We start from the raw sequence: 22,419 nt of genomic DNA, 5'->3' as shown, positions 1-22,419 counted from the left end.
TTCAGGCCAGCCTGGGTTACACAGTGAATTCAAAGTCAGATCCACTCTCACAAAACAAAACAGAAAACAGGGACAGAACTATAGTACCCTATGTAGGTATTTTGGAGATCAAATTGAAGGAACAATTGGTGGGTGGTATTGGGATTTGAAGTGGAGCGATTGTTCTAAATTGGGGTGAATTGGAAAGACTTTCTAGAAGAAATTTTCTAGGTATCAGTGTTCTTTTCAACCTCATATTCTTAACAGAAAGTCAAAAACTGAAAGCTCCATTTGTTAGAAAGCAAGTAAGAGACAGGGCAAAGAAAAAGAGGGAGAAATGAAAATGAAATGAAACTCCCATCGGCTTCAGGAGCTGGCATTGCCTCCTGCAGAGGGAGCAGGGTCTCAGCACTGCCCTGGGACGGGAACAGGAAGTGCCCTCACCAAGCTGTATCTTGCCTGTTCCTGACTTTGATCAAATGCTGCCCCAAGTTCTGTCCTCAGACCTAAACACAGTTCATCGGTCATGCCGGCTGGCGGTTTATAAGATTCACCCCTGTGGGAATTTCCTTCACGTTAGCCACAGTAGTTTCACTTAAAATAAGACACCACAGAGAGGAGAAGCCGTCACGTATGCTAAATATAAATGCTGACCTGGTCCCAGAGCATGACTGCCACTTAATTGCTTAAAGCCTCACCTCAGAACAAGTCTCTCTCTCTTGTTCACCTCTGCATCTTGTTCACGTAATCTCACTTCCTCATGTTTCAGTGTGTGCTTGTGTATCCTGGGCTTACTGACTTTCCACACAGTAGATTTAAAGGTGTCACCCCAGAGACAAGTGGCCAGCAGAAGGTGCTAGCACTTCAGACCTCCGTGCCTAGGGACCAGGAAAATAGGATTGGAGTCAGGAAGGCCCTGGCAAAAGGAAAATGGAGCCCACTAGTTCAGGGAGTCATGGGCACACCCAGCACCCCAGGGATGTTGGGGAGATCAAATGACAAAAGAGAATTTTCAAAAATATGGGTCCCTGCTGACCTGAGAGGCTCTTATTAGTAACCCTCAACAAACAAAGAGAACGTGCCGCTCATCTTCCCAGAACTACTTTTGGGCATGGGTGATTGCCACAGGGTGTCAGAAAGAGCTCAACACTAGGGTGATCTCCCACCTATAATCCAGTTCAACTCACCAAGCATGGAGCTGCCAGGAGTCTGTGTGCCAGGATTCCTTTGAACAGAGTCTACAGAAATAGGAAATCACCCTTTCATTCTCCCATTCCTGAAAACTAAAGTGGAGACAGAGGCTATCGGTCTGCACCTACCATTCACTGAGCAAACCTGCAGAGACTTGGGAGGTGTCGGTGTGGGGTGTCTGAGAAAGCCCAGCACCTATACCCATCACATCTCTTAAAAATAAGGCAATGTTTGCCAAAATGTACTTCAGTGTCTCATCAAACTTAAGCTGATTCAACACGATCTACGACTTGTCATGTGAAAGTTTCTAGAAAAACTGCCAAAAAAATTTATTTTCCTATACATATTGAAAGATCTGCTTTAATAATATAAAAGTTCCAGGCACTGTGTTTATGATGGCTTATTGCACAAAGCTACATTTGTTAGAATTTTGTCTTAGAGAGCTGGGCTTGTTCACTTAAAGTTACGAGCCATTTTGTTATAGAAGGCTGATTTTATGTGCCAACCTCATGGTAATTAACTCGCCATCTGTGATCTCACAGTATTTTGTAACTCCATCCAGATTTAATGACTTGACCTTATTTATTAGGGAGAGAACACGGCAGCTTACGCTGGTTTCCCTGAGATCAGCCTATCGCAGAAATAACATTCAAATTGGGCAGTTTGTGCAGACGTCTGTGCTTTTAACCCTGACCCTGCCTCCTTCTTAAAAAGGAAACGAGAAGTTAGAAATATTAATGGTAGGGGTAGCAACCTCTGACAAGTACCAAAGAAAAGAAAACTAACAGAATACCCACAGAAATAGTCAATACACTGATTAATGAAATACTGCAACCAAAACTGAAATTTGTGGGCCAAGTGGTGAAAAATGGTGGCCAACATGAAACTGATTTCAAGATTCTTAAGATCCTTTCTTTCAATGTTACAGTTTAAATCAAAACATTAAAAATTATAAACATAAAAATATTTTTATGTTTATAATTATGTTATGTAATTATAAACATTATATATATATAATGTTTGTTATATAATTATGATTTTATGTTTATAATGAGGACAATAACAATTCCTGTTTGCTTTGCCTACTTGCATGTTTTCAAATTCTGTTTCAATGCAGTTCAATGAGTTAAAATAAGCAGTTACAGCACATTTTAAATTTTACTTGGAAGTTTCTTTTTCAAATCCAACGTAAACAGAATGATCAGCCTTTACCTGTCTGAAGGTTTCCTGATTGTAAGGCACATGTGCTACAATACTAAGCCAGCACTTTTCAGATGTATTTATGTGCTCACTTTTGTTTAACAGAGATTCAAACACAAGCAACAGGGAACTAAGAAAGCTTATAATGGATTTCAAAGGCAATAACATATACATGTGCGTTTTCATCAAAAATGTTTTTCCATCAAATAAACCATCTGGGACAAAGCTTCTATTGTCTGAACTTCCCCCAAATTACAACATATGCTTCCAAGAAAAGAAGTAAAGTATCTGCCCAGTTACTGGGCATCCTAAGAGGCCAAGAGCAGCTGCTGTGGTCACTGAAGGGCCATCGCCCATGTGCATGTGTTTTTAGAAGCAATCTGTGATGAATTCTGCACTCACCAGCTGGTCTCTGCTGTGTCCTTCCCTCCACCCCCTAAGAAAGCCAACGGCAAGGGATGGGGGGCAGCACTGCAGCCAGACTTGGGAGAGAAGAGGAAGTGGAACTGTTGCTTAGCGGGAATTCGGGAAAGTGTAGGGTGAATGAATGGCAGAAAGGCCCAGCTCATCCGAGTGAGTGTGACGCACTCCTTCCAGGGACCCACAGGCCCATCTTACTTGAGGATTCTTGTTGAGCCTGGCCCGCAAACCAGTGCCTGCCACATAGCCTTGCATAGTTGGTGGCCACTTGGGATGAAAACTGAGACTATGGAGCCGGTGCTAATTCCTAGATCTGTGGCTTTTTGACAGCAGGTGACTTGGTTTGCTGGAGATTTTGACAATCACTGAAGACAGCTCCTGCTGCCTGCATGGACAGGGCTGGCTTCCAGTGCCTAAGGTGGAGGCCAGATGCAGGAAGAGCCTCTGCAGGGAGGAATGCTCTGGGCCCCAGTAATGAGGTCCAGAAGCCTCGATGCCACTGCTTTCTATCTGTCCAGTGATGCTGGACCCATCATGTGGCTCATGGTGGGCACGAAGGTTACACAGCTGGCAGATGACGGGGCCTGGAGCCTGGGGTTGCGTCTCCTGAGCGCCACATCAAGTCCAAAGTTTAAACTACAGAAGGCTGGTATTGCAACAGAGAGAAGAGGCCACTCTGAAATTACAAAGCACTGTGTTTCCAGCACCACAGTTCACCGAGGCAAAATTATGAAAATAGACTCCACACTCATCAGCAGATGAAGAGGTAGAGAAGGTGCAGGGCACAGACTCAGTGGCTAAGACTCAGCCATAAAGAAGATAAGTTTGAGTCATTTGTAGGCAAATGGATGCATCTTGAGAATAAAATGCTAAGTAAAGTAAATCAGACATAGAAGGTTAACATCGTGTACATAATTTAAGAAGCAAAACAAAAGAAGGTAGGAAACGGAGAAAGATTGCCAGAAGATGGGAAGGGTGTTTAGGGAAGGAGGGAGAGTAAAGATGATGAAGATGCCATGTGGCTACGTACTAATTTCCCAAGATGAACACAGCGATTATGTCCTGCAAACATACACTAATAAATAAAAATTTTAAAAAATACAAAGCCTGGTGACTTCACTACATGTCCCGAGCACAGCATTCCGGATGCTTTTGAAAGAGTCTTCACCCTGCATTCGAACTGGGAAACGCCCAACACCTGATAAGCACCTCAAAGTAGGCCTTGCAAGCAGCTCAGCCCTGCTCTCTACTACTTCCTACGTCATTTCTGAAGCAACAGTGCCCAGCTAGGAAATGCACTTTTTAAGATGAGTCTAATGAAGGGAGCAGCATCTGTGAGTATCATTTGTTGCTCCCTACACCTTCACTAGCGCTATCCAAGGTGACTGTGGTTGTGAGTTTTCTGTTTCCTGTGAAAACCGATTCCCTGGGCAGCTGCTGACCGGCCTGGACCTAGTGGAAGGTGAGATCCCTGGCTTCTCAAGGGCTCCCCAAAGCTGAGAATCACTGCTCTTCCAGGTACTGGCCTGTGAGATGAAGGCTGAGGCCAAGCTGGGAATGAGCAACTCCTTACTCAAGAGCATGACTGAGGTTGGTAGCCAATGGGCATCCGTGAAGCTCTGGGGTCTGCAGGGTAACAGTGACTAAACTGGTAGTGAGGAGAGAGCTGGGCAGGACGGATCGTGAGGGGCAGAAGACAGACCAAGGTGCATCACAGAACACACCACGTGTCAGGGGTATTGGGGAGGAGGCCCTGACGCTGGGCAGACAGGGAGAGAAGAGGAAGCCACAGTTTCCACTGGCTCCAGTAATGGAATTACAGGATTCATGGAAAGCTGCATGTTTGGATAGAGAAGCGAGCATTCTTTCAGATGTGTTGATTTAAAGGTTTTGGTTCACTGGGGAAAAAATCCTTCAGATCTTCTTCCAATCTCAGACTCTATCCTCTCCTCTCCATGAAGACCCAGTGACTTCCCTCTACCAGGACTGATCACTTTGAGGCCGTCACCACCCTTGTACTGAGCTCTCCCTCTATCCCAGTGTCCACTGCAAGGACTTGGGAGGTCTCGTGTTGTGTATTTAATCTGATCACATCTAAAGAGTTTCTGTCCAAAAGGATAAGACCTTTCTTTGACATTACTCATGCCCCAAATGTCCTTATCAAAGACTTAACTCCTAGTACCTTATGATATGACCTCACTTGGCTATAGTGTCATTGCACATGTAATTGGTTAATATGAGGTTCCTAAGATGGATCTAATCTGACTCCTGTCCTTATCAAGAGAGGAATCAGGATGCAGGGAGGGCAGGATTGAAGACAGAGGCTGAGCTCAACAAGCCAAGGGACATTGAAGTTGCCGTCTAAGCATAAGGAGCCAGGGATAAGGTCAAGAACAGATCCTCACCCTCTACCCATAGGAGGACCTAGCCCACCAGCACCTTGATCTTGAGAGCTCTGAGGAGATGGATTTATTATTGACACCACTCCATTTGTGATACCTGGTAACTGTAGCATCCTAAGAAACATAAAGAGTCCACTCTAGTATTTTTTTTTAGAAATTATGAGACTCAAGAACCAGACTCTTAACTAGAATTTTAAATCCATGTGGGGAAAAAAGAGTTACTAAGCACAATCTACTTATATAATCGTTGGTTCACTTGCCGAGTGATCAGGTAGGGTCTTTATAAAGGCTTGCTTTCTGGCCGCGGTACCCCGATCACACAGTTCACAGAGGTCTCTGCTTTCTCTACAGGCAATGATTTGGGTATCTGCACATGGCTGCCCCAGATCTGGGCTGGGTCAGAACATGTGGAGACAGCTGTGCCCCAGGCTGTGTGGTTAGGTTTGCTTTCTTCTCGCCTCTGTGATTTCGATTTTGCTTTCACGTTAATAACTCTTTATTGAGCAACCTTCAGGTGCAACCCTGGAAACACTCTATTTAAGAGAAAAAAATTGAAAAACTGCAAAGTAAAAGATTAGATCTGTCCCCAGGAAATGTTTACACAAATTGAAACCCTGTGTTATTGTTTGAGATTGAACATGATGAAATTGTGTCTGCAGTAAATCTAGGACAAAGCAGAACACACACACAGTAACAGGCCTGTTTTTGAAATGTCTATGGTTCGTGTATATTCTCTGTATTATTTTCTCACTGAGATTCTGCAGACTAACCACGGAATGGAAAGCCACTGACTTTACAAAGCAGATCATTAAATATAATTACATTTACAAGCACCGCTCCTTAACGGCCCAAATGTCAAGTTGGGAGGTGAATGATCAGACCCAATGAGGATGGCTTCTGGGGTCAATAGTGCTGTTCACAGCAGCTGCACAAGACACAACAGGAGAAGGTGGCTGGTAAACACTGACCTCATCTGTACAATGGTCATTTGCTTGCAAAGGAAGGAATAAGAAAATAAGACAGCCCTCCCCCAGGTGACTGCACTGGAAATGCACTTCATAGATCATTAAAATAATGGAAATCACTTCCTGGACTTGTTTTCCCATGTAGACTTACAAAAATAGTTCATAAGCAACAGTCCTATGTAGTTTCTATTTACCATCATCCTGACTTACACGGTCCATCTTTCAGGGATCCTTCAGAGCCGCCACGTTGGCTGGAAGCCTCTTCCCCATCTGGGTCCCACAAGGCTGGCTTTCCTGGGTTCTGACACACTGTTGCCCCCCACTTCCCTCCTGGGACAGATGATCTGCACCCCACCCGCCTAGCCTGTTCCACAACTCACCCCCCTTCCTTCTGATAAGACTCTGCATTTCATGGGGCAGAGAAGAGGTCCTGCTTCTTCCTCCTACCTAGGACTGCAGCTCTACATACACTGGATACAAAAGAAAAAAGAGAGGGAAGAGAAAGAATGGAAAGACTGAAAGGAGGAAGAGAACTGAGGGGAGGAGAGAGGGGAGGAGAGAGGGACGGGAGGAGAGGAAGAGGAGACAGGAACTGCCCACCACACTGAATGGCCCAAGTCCATCAGCCATGCGCTGACCATCACACCATCCTGTGCTGGCAAAGGGGAGGATGCAAGTTCCTCGGACTGCTGTCCACATGAGGAGCAGGGCTCACGAGGCTCCCGGGATGCCTCTGTCTCCAACCACCCAGACTCGGATTCTGCTGCCATTTTCTGTTCCATGCTTTCAGATTACACAAATCCAGGCTACCATGGAGGCTAAATTTTATTGATTTCAGTGCATCTGTGACTGAAGGTAATTTAAATGAAAAGTACAGTTTACTGAATTGTAAAAATGTTTTGAGTTGTCCATAGATTTTTCTGACCAATTTTCCCTCTGACAAATAGCGATTGTGTTTAATGCCCCATATTTTTCTAATTCAGAAAGCAAGGATACTTATTCCTGTAAGTGAGAAGTATACTGGCAAGTTACTAAAAATTTTAAGAAATTCAAATTCACAAAGAAAGCTTTAAAATAATCCCCAATATACAAATAATAATAGATACAGTCTCATTATGCTTTTATTCACAGGTAACAAACTGAAGTTTTTCCAGTAAAATAAACTGTGGCTTTACTATGATTGCAACTGTATATTTACTTGGCAGAGATATTTTATAGTAATACATGGAATCCACCAAAAAAGGTATGCACACTTCCGGGAAAAAAATAATACATGTCTAAAAGCTAACAGCCTCCATGTGAGAACCTCACATAACTGAGGAGGCTGAAGATACTTTGTATTAATCTCATGATGTCTCAGTAAATTTGGTATTAAATATTTATGCAAGCCTTTTTTTCTGAAGAGTATATCTAGTCTGTGGATATATATATATATATATGTATATATATATATATATATATATATATATATATAGTGTGTGTGTGTGTGTGTGTGTGTGTGTGTGTAACACATAGTTTAATTTTGCAAACCATGTTCACATGCAACATTCCACTTCACTCTCACTGAAACTGCAGCAGGCAGACAGACCTCACAGTGCACTCTTTAAACAAGAACCCCATGAGAGTGACCGGAGATGGCATGCCCGAATCACGCAGATGGAAGAAGAGAAGGAGAAGAAAGGGGAGGACGGAGTAATGGGAATCTTGAGAGAATCAATTCTTTGATGGTTTGTGCTCATTCTGCAAAAATTTTCTCAATGACAATATATTTAGAAATTCTAGTAAGTAGCTGTCACACAAATTGATGGCCCTAGAGTTATAGAGTCTCCAGTATAGGAGGGGAGCTTCCTGTAGATATACCCGATTAATTTAATTCTTTCACAAGACGGAGGCAGGATTAAAATATAAACACGCTCAAGTCTTTACTCCACGTATTGCAATTCCTTTATACCGTGCCAGTAACTTCAGTTACGCACTTTACGATGAGCAGGGCTAGGAGACATACTCCCCACCGCACTTACTGTGGGTCCTGCCATCTTCCTGCTGTGCCTTTTAAGAATACACACCCCTGAGGAAGACTTTATGAGCTCCTGAGGAAGCATCTGGACTTGGATCTAATTGGTTATTTTTTCTGATGTGTGTGTGTGATATTTTACATGTTGCTTATTCTAGCCAATGAAACTTTATTTTTTTCATTATTTACATTGTTCAAACTTATGTACATTACTCAGTGAAGTATCTAATTTGCTTAAACATATGGTTCCTTCACAGGGAAGAGAAAAACTAAGCGCAGCTGAGAGAGAGAAACAGGGAGAGAGAAGGGGAGAGATAGAGGGGGACAGGAAAGGAGGAAGACAGGGAGAGACTGATTTTATGCCGCAGAGAAAGCCACCAGGCGGTTTTGTTTTCATAACGCATGTCATGCTGCACAGAGACCTGGCCTCTGCACTGTCATGGGTGTGTTGCAAACTGTTATTGGCCACTGATCGGCAGCCATCTGCTATGCGAGATTAAGCAGTCCTGTGCTCACCTGTGCAGAATCTGGACTTCTTGCTTCTGGTAAAATGAGCATGATGTGGACTTTAAAAATTTATTATATTGCTGTCCTGCAAGCACAGGACACCTAAATGGTGGAATTTATTTTTTCCCATTTCCTTCACTTTAAAAGAAACATTTATTCCAAGATGCTTAAAATTAGTCTATCCTTCCTCCTTTCTCATCTTTGGCATCACTTTGGAGGCACGTCCCTAAATGTCTACGCATTCCTTAGGTGGATAGAAATTTTAATTATATTGGTCATTCAAGTTTAAAACAATCATTAAATTCCAAAACTATTTACATAATTTTATATCTGTTAAACACTTGCCCTTCCAGCATTCCTGTATGTCCCATCCCTGTGTGTTACGTTGTTCTGAATGCAGTAATGTAGAACTCTACCCAGGGCATGACCTACAATAGCAGTGATTTCCCCCAATGTTTTGATTACTAGTTATCTGTCCTTAGAGGTTACTTCTGCTTTTGTTTTGACTTGATTCCCTTTGCTAAGTAGCAATTATTCACATGGGAAATGGTATAGGGGTCTACGTCACATCATATGTGGTCAAAAGCTGTTATTTAGGACTAAGAAATACCTCTCTGTTCAAGAAGTAGAAAAATGTTTTGTGCAGAATATTTTTTGGGGGTAGAATATTTTAAAGGATTTCCCTGCGTATGACTGTGACTGTTTCCAATTTTTCACAGGATGATGCACTGAGAACCCTAAAAAATAATCATCTATACCTAGAATCTTAGATTTTTGCGGCAGGTGCTCTTCTTGTTTCTCTTGAAAACCTCTTTGAGGGCATTTTCTTTATGCTGTCTGATCATCATTGCCTTTCCTTGGAATTAGTAAGGCTGAATATAGATCACCCATGAGTCATATGAAGTATAACTTACCATACTCTTAGTAAGATTCCCCAACCACCCACTGGCCGAAGGTTAATGGCTTAATGAAACAGGTATAATCATTTTTGCTACATGAAAGATGCCACAATATCACTTCCCTTTTCTAGGGCAAACCTTGCCCTGGAAAAATTTCCCATTGTTCTTTCTGTGTTTTAGTTATTCTAGTCTGTTTCCTCTATTTATATTCCAGTTTACCAACTCGTTGAATTTTTATGACTCCCTCAAATGAATACATTATTCTAAACATGATGTGATCAGCTTAGGATATCGGACACTGTGTTTCAATAGCACATTAGCACTCGTGACAGCAACACTGGGGTTATGATGCTGAGCAATAGTGACAGAAAACCCAGAGGTTTATCCTGAGTGTTCTTTTATCAAGACAGGTCCTAGAATTTCTGAATCGAGGTTGTAGTTTGAATCCACTCCTTGGAATTTACAGTTCCCCTAGTAAAGTTCCCCTTGTTATTCTTGGCCCCAAAATGTCACGTAGGTGGATCATCTTAAATGCAGACTCTGTCATTTCCAAGAGCCTTCCTCTCTGCGACTCTGCTCCTCCTGCTGCTTTCCTCCTTGTAGACGCACAATTCATTAACTTAGGAGACACATTGGAACTGGAAGAAGAAAAGCATTCATAAGACCCCCAAGCTCAGTGACAGTACAGGGGAAACACGTACTCTGACAAACTCATAAAAATACACCCCGAAATTAACATTAACATACAACAAATAGGGATGACTCCATTTACATAAATTTCACAATCACACAGGGAAAAACAGTGCTCGGGGATGAAAAACTAAAAAGGAAAGTAAAGACAACAGACAACACAACATGGGAGGTCATAGAGTGTTTATAAAATCTAGTATTCCATACAAATGTTTACCTGATAATAATGTGATCAGTGTTCACTTACGATATATGTATTTTTGGTTTAGTATTAGAGTTCTCAGTAAAAACGGTGAAAGCTACATGAAGAATCTATCAGTGTAACTATTCTTCTGAAACCCACAAACATTCCAATCCAGAGGTAGCTAAAGGGGTGGTTTCAGCCAGTATTGGATCATGGCTTTTGCTCCTGTTTGCTCTCTTCCCACTTATTCTGTAACTTGTAGTAGCTTCAAAGATAGGATGGCTTCTGTCATTAAAGGCACGTGGCTGATACATGATTGAGACACACACACACACAGAGAGACACAGAGACAGAGATAGAGACAGAGACAGAGACAGAGAGACAGAAAGAGTAACAAAAGTTTGCCCTGGGGTAATCACAAGAGCAAGCAGAATTCTGATCAATCTGTGCCACTCTCAGTGCAATTCCTGAGCTTGAGGTGATCAATCTCAATCAAACTGTGCGACTACTCATGATAGGGAGAATGGTGTAAGGAAGTGTGACCCGAATATGTTCCTTTGTATTTATGCATACATAATCACACACGCTACACATACAGACAATGCTAAGGAGGGTTAGCCGCTAAGGTCTACAGTACAGATTTCCATAAAGTCATGGGATTCTAACAGTTTCACTTTTTCTTTCAGTTTTCCTTACTTTTTCAATGTTTCTGTACCAACCACAAACCTTTATTCTAACTTCTAATAAGTAAGCTCCACCATCAAAGTGCCCTTTGCTTTGCACAGGTATCGTATGGTTTGGTTTCTATCTGCAGTTCCCTTAGGGTCTCTTGTTCCTGCATGGCTTCTCCTTGGTCAGTGCTTTACTGCCTGTCTCCTCGAAGTTGTCTTATCCCTCTACTTGTTCTTCCAACCGGGTATCAATGAAGTCACTCTTTGCTGGCTGACACTGGCCCATCAAACATTTTGTTTAAAGCAACTTTGGCTCAAAATCTTTTGTCTAACTCAGTGTCTCCTGAACATAGATGGGAATAACAGTTGATTGTGGCGAGGGAAATATCTGGGAAATCCAAGAAAGTTTGCAGAATGTTTTCTGTAAATTGAGCTACAGTTCATAATATGGTGGCAGCAAGGTGACAAAAGAGGAAGTCCCAGTGCCCACTGCCCTGAGATACAATAAACTGTACTATGTGAGTACAATTACCTTTGTGAGAACTCCAAGAAATAGGAAGTTTCAGGACCTAGGTGAATGCAAGCCAGAAACAGCTGCATTGAAACATGTCTGAAAAGCTTTTGCATTCACCATGAGCCCCTCCCCGGCTGGCATAATTTATCATCAACTCATGGCTCCTTCCCCAAGAAGGAAAGAAAAGAGCAATCTGACCCACCACCACCCCCGCATATCTCAGGGGACACAAAGTCATTGTTTTCTCTTTCTGCCAACTCCAGCATTAGTAAAACCAGTGTGGTCTGGACCCCTGCAAGCAACTGAGAACAAAAGTTAGCTATGTGACTTGTTGCAGGAAACCTGTGCACCCTAGAAATGCACCAGAGGAAGGGAGAGATTACAAACTCAGGAAAAGAAAACTTCTTGGGAAATTATGCACACAAGCCCAGAGAACATACATCCTCGAATACAGTTTGAGATGGTCCAAGAATTTCTAGCCAGGATGGTTGATGAAGATGCTGCCCTGGAGGAAGCCAGTCTTTAAAGATGGAAAAGCAGGTCATTTTTCCCAAGGTTACATTTTCAAATATTTTAAAAATATATATAAAGAGTCCAAAGAAACAAGGAGATGGGTAACAACAACAAAGCCAAAATCTAGAAATCAACCTTAAAAGAAATAGAAATTTACTTATCCATTACACATAAAAGAATTCAAAGAACCATCTTGGAGCCGGGCATGGTGGCCTATGCCTGTAATCTCAGCATTCTGGGAAGCTGAGGCAAGAGGATTTTAAGTCGGAGCTCAGCCCAGATAACTTAGCGACTTAGTGAGACCCTGACTTAAAATAAAAAATATAAAACAGTAGGTGTGTAGTTCAGTACAAAGACCTTCAGTTCAGCTAAAATAGAATACAGGCAATTAAGAAAAATTAAGAAAATGATGTATGAACACAATCAGAGCATCAATAAAGAGAAATTATTTTAAAAAATTTTAAAAATAAGTGAAAAGAAATTAAGAAATAATTATGAAAAAATAAGAAAAATTTTTAAATGAAGTAGAAATTCTGAAGCTGAAGAACATAATAACTGAATTGAAAAATCAGCAGAAGGGGTTCAACCAACCAGGTCAAACAGGAGAAGGAATCATCAAATCACAGAGGTCATTTTAAATTCCCCAATCAGATGAGTAAACTAAAATATAAAAGTGACTAGTACCTAAGATACTTATTAAACACCACTGAATTGAGAAATGAATATATTTTGAGCATCCCAGAGAGTCAGAGAGAGAGAGAGAGAGAAACAAAAAGATTATTTTAAGACATAGTGGCTGAAAACTCCCCAAATATAAGAAAGGAAGTAAATATCCAATTCAGAAAAAGACACTAGGATGATACGTGTGGCCTATACTCAGATACATTACAATCAAATTGTCACATGCTACAAAACAGATGGACTTGGAGGACATTATGGTACATGAACTGTGCCAGTCACAAGAAGATAGATTTGACCTGACTTCACTTATACATGGTACCTATAATGGACGACTCATAGAAACAGAAAACAGACTGCAGCTGCCAGAGCGGCAGAGTCTGAGGAGGAGCTCGCTGTCCACTGGGTGCTGAGCTTCAGTTCTACAAGTTGAAAAAAGTTCTGGACAGTGAAAACCTGTTAAATGGCAAATTTTACATTTTGTGTATTTAATTTTACATTTAAAACAAAGTAAAGCCAAAACTACCAAATAAACTTGGCTATAAATTCTCAGAACATACGGACCTTAAAAATTAATTAGCCAAAATTTCTAATTTTATAGAACAGCCAACTACCATTAATTTGCTGGTTTTATTCTCAGAATGATCAGTTTGAAATGGCTGATTTTGTGAACTGTTCTTGGTTTTTATTTTTTATAAGTTCTGGATTTTTGATGTGTATTACACATAAAACAATTTCCTTTTTGGTGGGAATCTATGCACAAGTGTAAAACTTCTAGGATGTTTCCTGTTGAAGCTCGGAGTGTCTGACTTAACATCAGTTCCCTGGCATTTCTGTAATTCTACATTTATTGCAGCCTATATTTACCTTATTTACATTATTTACATTATTATCATTAACACTCCTAATGACGCCTCAGAGTCATACAGTGATACCTCCATTCCAGAGCGCTTATGTTTGCACACAACTTTGTTTGCAAAGTAACCAAAGCATTTGGCAAAGTTTTATTTCTGTTTATGAACTCTGCTGCATCAGATGACAAACACAACCACAGCCATTTTTCCCACCCAAGCAAAAACGAAGCTAGCTTTTCCAACTCACAAAACTTCGGTGTCTGCGTTTCTCTCAAGGTGATGGCACAGAGTGACCTTAACCCTAACCCATATTTACATAAAAGTGCTCACTGACTCCTTGTTTGAGTCTCTTCAAGATTCTGTTGGATTTCAAGTTGACTGAGCATTCTCTGAATGGAGACAAGAAGACAGAGACCAGGACTATGTTCAGTTGTTTCCAAATCAGAACAGTTTGCAGATCATCCCTGCTGTTTAAACCACAGGACCACGCAGAGGCTGAGAGCGGTCTCACTGATTAGAGATGAGCCTGTGTGTGGCGTCCAGCAGCGTCCCTCTCTCCCCCGAGGTGTGGTCCTGACATTCTCAGGGCTTCATGTCCTCTCTTGATTTTGCTGCATGCTTTGCAGCTGCATCCCTGCTAAATGTCAGCTCCCCAGTGGACCCGGAGAGTGAGGTGGCATCTCTGTGCAAGGTCTCTTGCTTAGTCGATGGTGATAATGGGTGACCGTGGAGCTATTAGTTTTCTTCCTAGAGCTCTCCTTTCCGCTTCCGTGGTGTTGATGGACAATTCCTGCTCATCATGCTGTGATTATCTCTGCCTCTGACATTTCAAAATCCACTCTCTTGTGATACATGACACACAGAACTGACTCGACAGAGTACAAACTAGGAAGCAGGACCCCGGTAGGACGCGGTTGCCTAATGTTTGGTTCCATGCCTGTTGCTAACTCGCTCTCAGTATTGGTCAGCCTGGAGCCTGTCACAGTGCTCTTCTCACAGGGGCTTCCCAATGACAGTCCCTTTACACAACCCCAGTGCTGCTGCGACCTGGGCAGGACACAGTTCTTAGAGCAGACCTTAAATCCACCGCAGGGTTCTCCACAGCAGCTTGGCAGTAACTGAAGTGGTTCAGTGGTTAACCCTGCACAATATTGTCTCCACCTCCTCCACAGAGGAGGTCCATGAGGGGCTCACTGCATATTCATTGAGAACCAGGGACCGGAGCTGGGGCTCCAGTCCTGTCCACCTGCCTGGAGGCCCCTTATTGTCCCCATCGTACCTGCAGTTTCCACTCAGTGTCTGCCTTCTATCTTATGTTAGGAGAACTCCACCTTGCACACTTAGCTAACTCTTACGCCCCTGCAGCTTTAGCAAGCACCCTTCCCTCCCTGAGCAGTAAGGGATCAGGCCCACCAGAGCCCGTTGTTTCTGTGCACTGTAAAGTGAAAATCGCAAACCTAACCTACACAAAACTGTATCCTCAGCACTCGCTTCTACGCGTCTTCATGTTCTAGGCTGTGTTTCCTTTGTCTTTCTTGGCATTTAGTTTTAAATCACTGAACTAAATGGAAAGTTAACGACTTTTTGTCCCAAATAATAAAGATAAAAGGCCTATTCATAGACTTTTACAGGCAGATTTGGGAGTTCATGGAATCATTTCCACCCAGGGACTACCAGCCACACATCACTGCACTCCTGTTCACCAGGAATCTAAACCGGAAAGAAACTGAGTAAGCTGAGGCAGACTGCATCTTCCTTAAAGGAATTATTTACTGTCTCGAATGTGTTCATTCAAGGCATACAGGGTCACATGCTAGAGGTTTTAACCTCCCAGGTTTATTTTTAAAATATTAAAAATTCCAGCATTAAAAAAAAGAGGAATCAAAGGCACATGTTTATGTGTAATTCAATTTAACTTACAATTTTGAGCATCGAATTCACCTTTATCCAGAGCTTCAAACATACATTTGATCCCAAATGGTCACAATGAGATTTATGGAACTCTTACTGGTTTATGTTGCTTGTGTTCTTCAACTGTAGTTATGTCTGTCATGGTAACTATTTGTAGATAAAGGACAACCATTAAAACCTCAGAACTAAATATGGTGTCAGTTGTTTGAACATGGTATGAGTTATATATTTTTCCTTGAAATTCTGTATCCACAATGTGTGTTTTATAAACCCAGCTTTTTTCTGGCATTACAGTCATTGCCAACTCACCTGTAAATGATATTAGATGTGAGCTTCAGCTCTCATCCTTGCTATGCGTGAGAGCCCGGCTAACTTTTTCTGTCACATATCAGACGTTTAAGGCTCTGTGGAGCCAAGGGTCCGAGTTCCTCACAGATTCTATTTGAGATCTTCATTTTATTTTCCTAACCACAATTTTTCTTTTGTCATCTTTTTGAGACAGAGTCTCACTAGTTGTTCAGGCTGGCCTTGAACTCACTTTGTAGCCTATGCTGATCTTGAACTTGCAAGGATTCTCCTGCCTCAGCCTCCTGAGTGCTGGTATTACAGTTGTGTGACACTACAACTGGGTTTAACCATAATTTTAGACACCATGCCAAGCTCCCGAGCTGCCAACAAATGGGTTACAGGTTGGATATGGCTGGGTGGGGTAGTTTGTTGCCCCTGGCAATACAGTTTCCACTTGCTAAGAAGCAAGGTCTTTTCTCTTGAAAGTGATAATCAAAGGGGTGAGTAGCCAGACCTCTGTAGACGTCTGGATCACTGATAAGCTAGCAGTGTGACTTTGAATAAGTTACTCAGTCTCACTGCGCTTTCTTTTCCTTACTGTACAGAGAACAAGGGACAGGAACAAGGTGAAGAGAGCGAGGTGGACAGGGAGGGCAGGCTACAGCACAATAGCAGAGGACAGGTGCAAGAGAAAGTCAGGGGCCGCGTAGAGCCGGCTCAGGAAGCTGGGCAGTGACAGGAACCTCCACCGCTCCATCCCTGCACAGGGGCCACCAAACCCAGCTAGTCACACAGAACAGCTGGGTCAGAAGGTGGCCAGCACTGACTGGAGAAGAGGGAGACAGCAAGAGAGTGCTCTTACTCTGAGGGCTAAACTGGAGGACGTGCATGAAGAAGAAGAGGTCAGCAGGGGCCACTGCACCCCAGGGCAAGGCGCTGAATCAGCTTTCAGCAGAAGACAGTTGGAAGAGGCTCGCATCCAGTACACAGGAGTCTGAATCAAGGCACTGCCCCCAGGAATGCCCAGGTCTGTGTAGAGAGCTACCAACAAGCCCATGACGTCCCAGCAGGTGATGGCTCCAGCCAGGGGTGGAGGAGGCAGGGAGCGTGGAGCAGAAGACACTTCCACACGTCCCTTCACAAGGTGGGGACAGGAAGTGGCCCAGGCCCTTCAGTGAGGGCTCCTGGCCTAAGGGGCAGTTAAGGTAAAGGAGGCAACTGCTGGCCTAGCTTGGGGGCATGGGTTAGAGCAAAAAAGAATGGAGGCCCGATCACTGAGCCAGGGCAGGGGTAAGAGAAGCCTGGCAAGGGTCCGAAGTGGCACACACCTGTAACCCAGCATGCAGGAGAAACAGGAAGGAGGAGAAAAGAAACAAAAACAAGAACAGAGAAGGAAACATGGAAACAAAGCTTCCGTAAATAAGGGGGCAGAGAGGGTTGAGGGGAGGGGAGGAGAATGGGAAAGAGAAATCAAGACCCATCATGTACAGGTATAAACCTCTGTGATGAGTGTGACCATTTTGTGCATCTGTAGTGCACCAATAAACTAACTGAATAAAAGATGGTGAAGACTTGAAGACTGATAGAGGACAGAAGGGGAAAGAGGGGAGGAAGAGGGAACAGATGGGGAGGAAACACTAGCAGGAGGAAAGGGGCAGAGCAGGCTCAGGGGGAGTGGCAGGGGTTAGTGAGGGTTTCAGAGTAGCCCTCAGAAGTCTGGCAAGCTGGCCTGTAGGGTGACCCAGGTCCAAGCACTAGAAGAGCTCAGTCCCAGAGGTGCTGGTGAGGATGCAGCTGCATGGCCATGGTCCAGAGGAGAGGACAGGGAGGAAGCTGGGGTGGTAAGGAAAGCAGCGGGGCAGAGGACCATGGAGCGCACGGGGCTGGCCTGGGGAGCAGGAGAGAGCGGCCAGGCAGGGGTCAGAGAGCCTGCACTGCAAAGAGCCAAAGGGCTCGAAGGTGCAGGGGGGCAGAGAAAACACAGGCAGAAATCCTGAAGACCATGCTTGTCACCCCAGCACTCCGGAGGCTGAGGCAGGAAGATTGAGGCCAGCCTGGGCTACACAGTGTGTCTAGGGCTAGCTTGAGCTACAAGGTGAGACCCTGCATCAAAAAGATAAAACACAGCACAATGGCAAAAAAAAGTATTGCAATCTGGTGTGGCACATAGTTGGCCACATAGCAAGACCTCCACCTCCATAAACAATTAGTTGGCATAATCTTGCCCTAAAGTTTAAACGTATCCAAATATTTTGTCTAGGTAGATTTTTCCCCCAGTACCAGGGATCCAACTCATGACCTCACACTTGCAGGCAAGTGCTTGTGCTGTGGAGTTAAATCCCAGCCCTACGTCTACATAGATTTTTAATTATAATTTGATAGTGTGAATCTACACTTCTTTCAAAATGAGTGGCCTGGTGCATTGTCTTCCTGGTTACCAAAAAATAAAACAAAAATAACCGAGAAAGGAGCCTTTGTGGATCCCAGCTGCACAAGGAGGAACCTGAAATTCCTAACGACCACGGCACTGTGGCAGCGGCCATGGCACCCACAGGAAGGACTCAGGACCCCTTCAGGGCCCCCTCAGGTCCCAGTGTGGACTCTGGTCCTGAAGGACTAGAGCCGGCTGAGCAGGGCTGCCCCTTCCGGGGCCTCCAGGGAATCTAGAGGGCAGCTCCACAGAGGCCCACCTGGCCTTCACGGAGTTCAGCGCTCTTCCCGAAGGCTCACCATGGACTGGCACCTTGCTCCTTCCCAGGAACTATGAGTAGACTTTCATTACTATATGCTGCTTACTTGGCACTTTCCTGGAAAAACACCCCATGCTTAAGAGAAGCAAATTGAGTACAAACGGGTGACTTACACACACCAGCCAAGTTCATCCTCAGGGAGCCAGGCACAGGGCAGGGAGTTGGGATGTGACAGTGAGCAGACCTGGACCCGGACCCTGACCCTAGCCCTGACCCAATCGCCAGAAAGCATAGCCCCAGCAGAGGGTCCATGCTGCCTGGGTCCACTAGGAGTGGGGCCACCAGAACCCACTGGAACCGAGAAGTGGAATCAATAGCTATGCTTGCTACATACCCTCAGCAGGGCAAGTATGAAGACCAAAGGAGAGAAGAGATGGTGCAGCAGAGGACACGGGGTGAGTGTCCTGCAGTGGGCACCTGCAGTGAGAGAACAAACATCTCACTCCTCAGCTGTTACCTTACCTCCACACCCCTGGGGGAAAATCAGCTGTGCTTACCACCTGGCTGAGTTGCTCTAAGTCTACAGTTCCATTGTGTGTGTTTTAGTTTAATCTCATTGGGATTTCCTGGGCCTCCTGCCCTTACTCTTTGCTCTCTGGAAACCTTAGAGAACCACGAACTGCACCTTGTATGGAAGAGAAGCCAGAAACAAGAGGGGACCAGGTGAAGGGCTGGGAATGGAACAGAGAACTGAGCAGAAAGAGGTATGGAGACCAGAGAACAGCGCCCAACCTAGCCATGCAGGATGGCCAGCCCCGGGGTCTGGAGAACATCAAGTCACCCCTGACACTCTGACACCTCTGACACTCCTATGCCCAAGAGCCCTGCCAAGCACCAGCCAGAGCTTGGAGAAAATCACAGGGCTCTCCTGGGTTCCATGCACCTCCCCACAGTGCTAGGGGATGAGGCAGATCATCCTGAAAGCTCCGTTCTGCCCCAGTATTTTCCCATTCTGTGAGCACACGTGCGCTGTCAGCAGCTCAAAATTGCCCCAGGGAAAAGCTCTGCAAAGAGCAGACCTGCATTGAACGCATACCTCGCATGAGCTCTGACTTAACGCAGCACTATTTGCAAATAGATTCCCCAGTGCTCTGACACACTGACAGCCTGCACATCACAAACAGACACACAGACCACACATGGACACCAACGCAAGCGTCACACACAGATGCTCTGTCTATAGTGGGATTACAGCTTCACCCATCATGTTTCAAGTCCTGATTCCCCAAAGAGGAGGACATGTGTCTCATTTTATTAAGGTTTCCTTCCAGAACACGCGTGCCAGAACACGCGTGCCAGAACACGCGTGCCCGGCAGTGGCTCCCACGGAGCAGACCTTCTCCTATATCTACGTGTGCAGAAGGACAGAATTGCTTACGGATCACACCGATGCCCAGGCACAGGGACCACCAGAATCCGTGCCTTCGGGCACTGTCAGTGTTCACTACATGTGCACAATCCTCCAGCTGTTTCACTGCGCCCTGAACAAACCGTTCACTTTATTAAACCTCCGCCACCCTCATAGGACCCAGAGGAGCGCAACTACCGCCCGGTTCTGCTCCACCACTGTATTGATTAAGCTAATGTTTCCTCTAGTAAACAAGTGCCCCTCTCTAGATGAGTTTACAGGCTGTAATTTAGTCTCTGGGACATATTACTGGTGGCACTAAAGCAAGGACATTTATCCTGGCTTCCAGAAAAACCCACCAAACATAAACCTCCTATGCTCATACAAGTGGAGCACACAGGACAAGAGACCCTTGCTGTCCTTGTTAGCGTGTGTCACCTGACCTCCTATGACATTAACAAGCAAGAACCTCTAGCAGACCTACCTTTAACTAACGGATGGTATAAAAGCTTTTACAAACCCTGGGAGCTAAATGGAGTTTGTTCCAACAACTATCCACTAATGAACCTCAGGAAGAGGAGGCTCGATGGTGGGGGTGGACCCAGGGCTACCCCTCCTGGGTCTATGGTTTTGATCCAGAACCTTGTGGATGACATGGGGTCTCCTGTCCTCTTGATTCCACCTGAAAAGCTCCAGGTGATGGGAGCAGGCATGGGTTCACTCACATCCCAGGAGCTCAGGTCACCCCGGTGTGAACACGGTGACCATCAGCAGAGCAGAGACCCAGAGACTTGCTGAGATTCCCACAGAGCCGGGTCTGGGGAGCGGGGGCTCCTCCAGAACCTCTGCACCCCAGAACGCGGGGTCCCAGGCCAATCCAGGGTAGCTAAGTTTGATTTGGCTCTGCTAAATCGTCCTTCTCTGAAGCAAATGATCAGCACGCGGTTTTAATGCCCGAGCCCATTCCCCAGCAGAGTTCCCAGCCGCAAGTATCTCCTGCTTTTCTGCACAGGACTGTAAAAGAACTACATCTCCTTCCGGTGCGTACAAGGCGCCCATGAAACCGAGCGCTTCTCCGACCCGGTGCCCTGTGGGCTTCACCCAGCCTGGCAGAGCCCGGTGAGGAGCAAAGAGCCGGCTCTTCGTCCCAGCAGGTGCCGCGCCGCTGGCCCCCTGGTCTGTCACCAAGTCGCGGCCTCCAAGACAATGGAGAGACATCGCCCAGTGGACTCAAGAGGGCCAGTGCGAGAGGTAACAGCTGGGGGTGCCCCTGCTTGCTACATCTTTGTTCTCTGAAGTAGACTCGCTTTCCCACCCCCGAGGAGATAGCGGCAGAGGAAGAAGCATCTCCCAGCCGCAGCTCTGCCGCGGGGCCCGAGCCGCTTCCCCATCGCCCATGGAAACCAGGCTTCTAGTTCGTCCGGCTGCCCGCTGCGCCCCCGCTGCTGGGCCGCGTCCAGAGTTCGGCGATATTTGGCTCGCGGTCCAAGCGCAAGGCTAGAGCGTCTCGCGTCCCCGCGAGCCTCGCCGCGCCCTCTCCTCTCCGCTCACCCTCAGGCGCGCCCGGTGCCGCCGTCACAGCTGGACTCGGGCTGGGTTCCGGCAAGCCAGGTCGACACTCCGCGCCCCTGACACCCGGAGCCCCCGACCTGCAGCCCCGCTGCGAGGGTCCCGGCCACGTCCCCGCGCTGGACACTGCGCGCCTACCTGCTGGACACGGTCCCGGCGCTGGCCAGCTGCGCAGGGGGGTTCGGGGCTCCGGGCTGGGCTGAGGACGCCGCGCCCGGGTGTCTGGGGACCGGACCGCTGCGCGCTAAGCAGGCTCTGCAGCCTCCGCCCACAGCCGCTCGTCCAGCGGGCGACTCTTTCCCCGCCCCAGGGTCCCTGGGTCGCGCGCGATGCAGCCTGGTGCTCGCCAGCCCTCGCGCGGGCCCCGTCCCGCCGCCTCCCGGCGCAGTACCCTCTCCCCTCCGCGCGCCCGCGCCGCACGCGCTCCCGGAGGCCGCGCCCCCGCTCCTCCTCCTCCTCCCTCTCTGCTCGAGGCAGGGACCCGCGGTGGCGCGCGCAAACTTTCCGGTCCGCGCTTCTGCCAGGCTGAGGGCGAGGGGTGGCCGGGGTGCAATGCGGCTCCCTCGCGGACCACCCCGCCAGAACAAAGGCCTCCGCGGGGACGCAGTGGCACCGTCGCCTGAGGAAAAGAGCGGCCCTTGCGAAAGCCACAGAGGTCACGTCCTGTCTTCCCCTCCGCCTCAAGGAGTCGCAGAGCCTGCACCAGACATGAACTTGGGCTGGGACAGAGGGACCTGTGCGGAAACCTTGCTCCAGGGCAGCCTCACTGTGACCCAAGCGCAAGGCGCACTTGCTTAGCCGGCTGCGGAGAGCGTTTCGCCGGGCACACTTTGCTCCGAGAGACCATGCTGTGTCCATGCCCTGGTTAATGA

At 46.1% G+C, this 22,419-nt stretch overlaps 1 protein-coding gene across 1 annotated transcript in view; it reads right to left on the bottom strand.

Moving 5' to 3' along the window:
* The window catches only part of Myo16 (myosin XVI), a 470,083-nt gene extending 448,259 nt beyond the window's left edge, over positions 1 to 21,824 (bottom strand). Inside the window, exon 1 of the mRNA XM_063247024.1 lies at positions 21,686 to 21,824. The gene's annotated coding sequence lies outside the window, so the exon portion shown is untranslated. The remainder of the gene's footprint in view (positions 1 to 21,685) is intronic.
* Positions 21,825 to 22,419: the final 595 nt, after the last annotated feature.

The sequence above is a fragment of the Cavia porcellus genome, unplaced genomic scaffold (assembly GCF_034190915.1).
Source record: "Cavia porcellus strain 051 isolate PalLab524CR breed Dunkin Hartley unplaced genomic scaffold, mCavPor4.1 scaffold_4, whole genome shotgun sequence".
Lineage (NCBI taxonomy): Eukaryota > Metazoa > Chordata > Mammalia > Rodentia > Caviidae > Cavia > Cavia porcellus.
The sequence above is the reverse complement of the archived record's forward strand: the minus strand, read 5'-3'. Positions and strand labels throughout refer to the sequence as shown.